Source organism: Oncorhynchus nerka, unplaced genomic scaffold, assembly GCF_034236695.1.
Source record: "Oncorhynchus nerka isolate Pitt River unplaced genomic scaffold, Oner_Uvic_2.0 unplaced_scaffold_850, whole genome shotgun sequence".
Classification (NCBI taxonomy): domain Eukaryota; kingdom Metazoa; phylum Chordata; class Actinopteri; order Salmoniformes; family Salmonidae; genus Oncorhynchus; species Oncorhynchus nerka.
The window spans coordinates 226,750-235,000 of NW_027040426.1; the positions used below are offsets into that span (position 1 = coordinate 226,750).

Below are 8,251 nucleotides of genomic sequence, written 5' to 3' on the forward strand. Positions count from 1 at the left end.
ATCACAACCCAGTACCACCGTCTCTAATCACAACCCAGTACCACCGTCCCTAATCACAACCAGCAACACCGTCTCCCAGAGACCCGTCTCTAATCACAACCCAGTACCACCGTCTCTAATCACAACCCAGTACCACCGTCTCTAATCACAACCCAGCACCACCGTCTCCTAGAGACCCTTCCTAATCACAACCCAGTACCACCGTCCCTAATCACAACCCAGTACCACCGTCCTAATCACAACCCAGCACCACCGTCCCTAATCACAACCCAGTACCACCGTCCCTAATCACAACCCAGTACCACCGTCCCTAATCACAACCCAGTACCACCGTCTCCCAGAGACCCGTCTCTAATCACAACCCAGTACCACCGTCTCCTAGAGACCCGTCTCTAATCACAACCCAGCACCACCGTCCCTAATCACAACCCAGCACCACCGTCCCTAATCACAACCCAGTACCACCGTCCCTAATCACAACCCAGTACCACCGTCTCCCAGAGACCCGTCTCTAATCACAACCCAGTACCACCGTCCCTAATCACAACCCAGTACCACCGTCCTAATCACAACCCAGTACCACCGTCCCTAATCACAACCCAGTACCACCGTCTCTAATCACAACCCAGTACCACCTTCCCTAATCACAACCCAGCACCACCGTCCCTAATCACAACCCAGCACCACCGTCCTAATCACAACCCAGTACCACCGTCCCTAATCACAACCCAGTACCACCGTCTCCCAGAGACCCGTCTCTAATCACAACCCAGTACCACCGTCCCTAATCACAACCCAGTACCACCGTCCCTAATCACAACCCAGTACCACCGTCCCTAATCACAACCCAGTACCACCGTCTCTAATCACAACCCAGTACCACCGTCCCTAATCACAACCAGCAACACCGTCTCCCAGAGACCCGTCTCTAATCACAACCCAGTACCACCGTCTCTAATCACAACCCAGTACCACCGTCTCTAATCACAACCCAGCACCACCGTCTCCTAGAGACCCTTCCCTAATCACAACCCAGTACCACCGTCCCTAATCACAACCCAGTACCACCGCCCCTAATCACAACCCAGCACCACCGTCCCTAATCACAACCCAGTACCACCGTCCCTAATCACAACCCAGTACCACCGTCCCTAATCACAACCCAGTACCACCGTCTCCCAGAGACCCGTCTCTAATCACAACCCAGTACCACCGTCTCCTAGAGACCCGTCTCTAATCACAACCCAGCACCACCGTCCCTAATCACAACCCAGCACCACCGTCCTAATCACAACCCAGTACCACCGTCCCTAATCACAACCCAGTACCACCGTCTCCCAGAGACCCGTCTCTAATCACAACCCAGTACCACCGTCCCTAATCACAACCCAGTACCACCGTCCTAATCACAACCCAGTACCACCGTCCTAATCACAACCCAGTACCACCGTCTCCCAGAGACCCGTCTCTAATCACAACCCAGTACCACCGTCCCTAATCACAACCCAGTACCACCGTCCCTAATCACAACCCAGTACCACCGTCCCTAATCACAACCCAGTACCACCGCCCCTAATCACAACCCAGTACCACCGTCCCTAATCACAACCCAGTACCACCGTCCCTAATCACAACCCAGTACCACCGTCCCTAATCACAACCCAGTACCACCGTCTCTAATCACAACCCAGTACCACCGTCTCCTAGAGACCCGTCCCTAATCACAACCCAGTACCACCGTCCCTAATCACAACCCAGTACCACCGTCCCTAATCACAACCCAGTACCACCGTCCCTAATCACAACCCAGTACCACCGTCTCTAATCACAACCCAGCACCACCGTCCCTAATCACAACCCAGCACCACCGTCTCCTAGAGACCCGTCCCTAATCACAACCCAGTACCACCGTCTCTAATCACAACCCAGTACCACCTTCTCCCAGACACCTGTCCCTAATCACAACCCAGTACCACCGTCCCTAATCACAACCCAGTACCACCGTCTCTAATCACAACCCAGTACCACCGTCCCTAATCACAACCCAGTACCACCGTCCCTAAACACAACCCAGTACCACCGTCCCTAATCACAACCCAGTACCACCGTCCCTAATCGCAACCCAGTACCACCGTCCCTAATCACAACCCAGTACCACCGTCCCTAATCACAACCCAGTACCACCGTCTCTAATCACAACCCAGTACCACCGTCTCCCAGAGACCCGTCTCTAATCACAACCCAGTACCACCTTCCCTAATCACAACCCAGCACCACCGTCTCCCAGAGACCCGTCCCTAATCACAACCCAGTACCACCGTCCCTAATCACAACCCAGTACCACCGTCCCTAATCACAACCCAGTACCACCGTCCCTAATCACAACCAGCAACACCGTCTCCCAGAGACCCGTCTCTAATCACAACCCAGTACCACCGTCTCTAATCACAACCCAGTACCACCGTCTCTAATCACAACCCAGCACCACCGTCTCCTAGAGACCCTTCCCTAATCACAACCCAGTACCACCGTCCCTAATCACAACCCAGTACCACCGTCCCTAATCACAACCCAGCACCACCGTCCCTAATCACAACCCAGTACCACCGTCCCTAATCACAACCCAGTACCACCGTCCCTAATCACAACCCAGTACCACCGTCTCCCAGAGACCCGTCTCTAATCACAACCCAGTACCACCGTCTCCTAGAGACCCGTCTCTAATCACAACCCAGCACCACCGTCCCTAATCACAACCCAGCACCACCGTCCCTAATCACAACCCAGTACCACCGTCCCTAATCACAACCCAGTACCACCGTCTCCCAGAGACCCGTCTCTAATCACAACCCAGTACCACCGTCCTAATCACAACCCAGTACCACCGTCCTAATCACAACCCAGTACCACCGTCCCTAATCACAACCCAGTACCACCGTCTCTAATCACAACCCAGTACCACCGTCCCTAATCACAACCAGCAACACCGTCTCCCAGAGACCCGTCTCTAATCACAACCCAGTACCACCGTCTCTAATCACAACCCAGTACCACCGTCTCTAATCACAACCCAGCACCACCGTCTCCTAGAGACCCTTCCTAATCACAACCCAGTACCACCGTCCCTAATCACAACCCAGTACCACCGTCCCTAATCACAACCCAGCACCACCGTCCCTAATCACAACCCAGTACCACCGTCCCTAATCACAACCCAGTACCACCGTCCCTAATCACAACCCAGTACCACCGTCTCCCAGAGACCCGTCTCTAATCACAACCCAGTACCACCGTCTCCTAGAGACCCGTCTCTAATCACAACCCAGCACCACCGTCCCTAATCACAACCCAGCACCACCGTCCCTAATCACAACCCAGTACCACCGTCCCTAATCACAACCCAGTACCACCGTCTCCCAGAGACCCGTCTCTAATCACAACCCAGTACCACCGTCCCTAATCACAACCCAGTACCACCGTCCCTAATCACAACCCAGTACCACCGTCCCTAATCACAACCCAGTACCACCGTCTCTAATCACAACCCAGTACCACCTTCCCTAATCACAACCCAGCACCACCGTCCCTAATCACAACCCAGCACCACCGTCCCTAATCACAACCCAGTACCACCGTCCCTAATCACAACCCAGTACCACCGTCTCCCAGAGACCCGTCTCTAATCACAACCCAGTACCACCGTCCCTAATCACAACCCAGTACCACCGTCCCTAATCACAACCCAGTACCACCGTCCCTAATCACAACCCAGTACCACCGTCTCTAATCACAACCCAGTACCACCGTCCCTAATCACAACCAGCAACACCGTCTCCCAGAGACCCGTCTCTAATCACAACCCAGTACCACCGTCTCTAATCACAACCCAGTACCACCGTCTCTAATCACAACCCAGCACCACCGTCTCCTAGAGACCCTTCCCTAATCACAACCCAGTACCACCGTCCCTAATCACAACCCAGTACCACCGTCCCTAATCACAACCCAGCACCACCGTCCCTAATCACAACCCAGTACCACCGTCCCTAATCACAACCCAGTACCACCGTCCCTAATCACAACCCAGTACCACCGTCTCCCAGAGACCCGTCTCTAATCACAACCCAGTACCACCGTCTCCTAGAGACCCGTCTCTAATCACAACCCAGCACCACCGTCCCTAATCACAACCCAGCACCACCGTCCTAATCACAACCCAGTACCACCGTCCTAATCACAACCCAGTACCACCGTCTCCCAGAGACCCGTCTCTAATCACAACCCAGTACCACCGTCCCTAATCACAACCCAGTACCACCGTCCCTAATCACAACCCAGTACCACCGTCCCTAATCACAACCCAGTACCACCGTCTCCCAGAGACCCGTCTCTAATCACAACCCAGTACCACCGTCCCTAATCACAACCCAGTACCACCGTCCCTAATCACAACCCAGTACCACCGTCCCTAATCACAACCCAGTACCACCGCCCCTAATCACAACCCAGTACCACCGTCCCTAATCACAACCCAGTACCACCGTCCCTAATCACAACCCAGTACCACCGTCCCTAATCACAACCCAGTACCACCGTCCCTAATCACAACCCAGTACCACCGTCTCTAATCACAACCCAGTACCACCGTCTCCTAGAGACCCGTCCCTAATCACAACCCAGTACCACCGTCCCTAATCACAACCCAGTACCACCGTCCCTAATCACAACCCAGTACCACCGTCCCTAATCACAACCCAGTACCACCGTCTCTAATCACAACCCAGCACCACCGTCCCTAATCACAACCCAGCACCACCGTCTCCTAGAGACCCGTCCCTAATCACAACCCAGTACCACCGTCTCTAATCACAACCCAGTACCACCTTCTCCCAGACACCTGTCCCTAATCACAACCCAGTACCACCGTCCCTAATCACAACCCAGTACCACCGTCTCTAATCACAACCCAGTACCACCGTCCCTAATCACAACCCAGTACCACCGTCCCTAATCACAACCCAGCACCACCGTCTCTAATCACAACCCAGTACCACCGTCTCTAATCACAACCCAGTACCACCGTCTCTAATCACAACCCAGTACCACCGTCCCTAATCACAACCCAGTACCACCGTCCCTAAACACAACCCAGTACCACCGTCCCTAATCACAACCCAGTACCACCGTCCCTAATCGCAACCCAGTACCACCGTCCCTAATCACAACCCAGTACCACCGTCCCTAATCACAACCCAGTACCACCGTCTCTAATCACAACCCAGTACCACCGTCTCCCAGAGACCCGTCTCTAATCACAACCCAGTACCACCTTCCCTAATCACAACCCAGCACCACCGTCTCTAATCACAACCCAGTACCACCGTCTCCCAGAGACCCGTCCCTAATCACAACCCAGTACCACCGTCCCTAATCACAACCCAGTACCACCGTCCCTAATCACAACCCAGTACCACCGTCTCTAATCACAACCCAGTACCACCGTCCCTAATCACAACCAGCAACACCGTCTCCCAGAGACCCGTCTCTAATCACAACCCAGTACCACCGTCTCTAATCACAACCCAGTACCACCGTCTCTAATCACAACCCAGCACCACCGTCTCCTAGAGACCCTTCCCTAATCACAACCCAGTACCACCGTCCCTAATCACAACCCAGTACCACCGTCCCTAATCACAACCCAGCACCACCGTCCCTAATCACAACCCAGTACCACCGTCCCTAATCACAACCCAGTACCACCGTCCCTAATCACAACCCAGTACCACCGTCTCCCAGAGACCCGTCTCTAATCACAACCCAGTACCACCGTCCCTAATCACAACCCAGTACCACCGTCCCTAATCACAACCCAGTACCACCGTCCCTAATCACAACCCAGTACCACCGTCTCTAATCACAACCCAGTACCACCGTCCCTAATCACAACCAGCAACACCGTCTCCCAGAGACCCGTCTCTAATCACAACCCAGTACCACCGTCTCTAATCACAACCCAGTACCACCGTCTCTAATCACAACCCAGCACCACCGTCTCCTAGAGACCCTTCCCTAATCACAACCCAGTACCACCGTCCCTAATCACAACCCAGTACCACCGCCCCTAATCACAACCCAGCACCACCGTCCCTAATCACAACCCAGTACCACCGTCCCTAATCACAACCCAGTACCACCGTCCCTAATCACAACCCAGTACCACCGTCTCCCAGAGACCCGTCTCTAATCACAACCCAGTACCACCGTCTCCTAGAGACCCGTCTCTAATCACAACCCAGCACCACCGTCCCTAATCACAACCCAGCACCACCGTCCCTAATCACAACCCAGTACCACCGTCCCTAATCACAACCCAGTACCACCGTCTCCCAGAGACCCGTCTCTAATCACAACCCAGTACCACCGTCCCTAATCACAACCCAGTACCACCGTCCTAATCACAACCCAGTACCACCGTCCTAATCACAACCCAGTACCACCGTCTCCCAGAGACCCGTCTCTAATCACAACCCAGTACCACCGTCCCTAATCACAACCCAGTACCACCGTCCCTAATCACAACCCAGCACCACCGTCCCTAATCACAACCCAGCACCACCTTCTCCTAGAGACCCGTCTCTAATCACAACCCAGCACCACCTTCTCCTAGAGACCCGTCCCTAATCACAACCCAGCACCACCTTCTCCTAGAGACCCGTCCCTAATCACAACCCAGTACCACCGTCCCTAATCACAACCCAGCACCACCGTCCCTAATCACAACCCAGCACCACCTTCTCCTAGAGACCCGTCCCTAATCACAACCCAGCACCACCCTCCCTAATCACAACCCAGCACCACTGTCTCCCAGAGATCCGGGGCTCAGGCCATCAAGTGGGTCTCTTTTTCCTCTTCCTTTCTAATCACAACCTGGTTCCTCCTCACAAGCAAAAAGTCAAACAGGAAGTAACAGTGAGGCGCTCCATACGGAAGTGTTCCATTACTACAGGACTGGTTCGCCAGAACAGAGTGGAATCTGTTCCCGGGATTCATCCCCTGGCATTGAGGAGTTTACCACCGTCCCCGATTATTAAGTGCATCGGCGACGTCGTCTCCAGTAACCGTTCGTACATATCCCAACCAGAAGCCCTGGATTACAGGCGACATTCGTACTGAACTAAAGGCTAAAGCTGACGACTTTCAAGGAGCGGGTCACTAATCCGGACGCTTATAAAAAATCCCGCTACGCCCTCCAATGAACCATCAAACAGGCAAAGCGTCAATACAGGATTAAGATCGAATCCTAATACACCGGCTCCGACGCTCATCGGATGTGGCAGGGCTTGCTAACGTTCACAGAATACAAAGGGAAACACAGCCGCAAGCTGCCCAGTGACGCGAGCCTTCAAGATGAGCTAAATGCGTTCTTCGCTCACTTTGAGACAAGCAACACTGAACCATGCATGAGAGCACCAGCTGTTCGAAACGAATGTGTGATCACGCTCTCCGTAGCCGATGCGAGCAGGACCTTTAAACAGGTTAACATTCACAAGGCCGCATGGCAGACTGATTACCATGACGAGTCCTCAGAGCATGCGTTCACCCGATGACAAGTGTATTCACTGACATTTTCAACCTCTCCCCGACCCAGTCTGTAATACCTACATGTTTCAAGCTAACCACCATAGTCCCTGTGCCCCGAGAATGCCATGGTAACCTGCCATGGTAACCAATGTAAATGACTTCTGCCCAGTAGCACTCGCGTCTGTTACCATGAAATGCTTTGAAAGGCTGGTCATGGCTCACATCAACACAATCATCCCAGACACCCTAGACCCAGTCCAATTCCCATACCGCCCCAACAGATCCAACAGATCCACAGATGACGTCATCTCTTTTGGCTCACATCAACACCATTATCCCATGAAACCCTAGACCCACTCCAATTTGCATACCGCCCCAACAGATCCACAGATGATGCAATCTCTATTGCACTCCACACTGCCCTTTCCCACCTGGACAAAAGGAACACCTATGTGAGAATGCTGTTCATTGACTACAGCTCAGCGTTCAACATCCTAGTACCCTCCAAGCTCATCACTAAGCTAAGGACCCTGGGATTAAACACCTCCGTCTGCAACTAGAGATCCTGGATTTTCTGACGGTCCGCCCCCAGGTGGTAAGGGTAGGCAACGACACATCCGCCATGCTGACCTTCAACACGGGGGCCCCTCAGGGGTGCGTGCTCCGT

The 8,251-nt window shown here is 53.7% G+C and overlaps 1 protein-coding gene across 1 annotated transcript in view; it reads left to right on the forward strand.

The window, feature by feature from the left end:
- Positions 1-8,251, forward strand: part of LOC135571004 (intermembrane lipid transfer protein VPS13C-like) — a 152,930-nt gene that overhangs the window by 116,591 nt on the left and 28,088 nt on the right. The gene's annotated exons all lie outside the window — the stretch shown is intronic.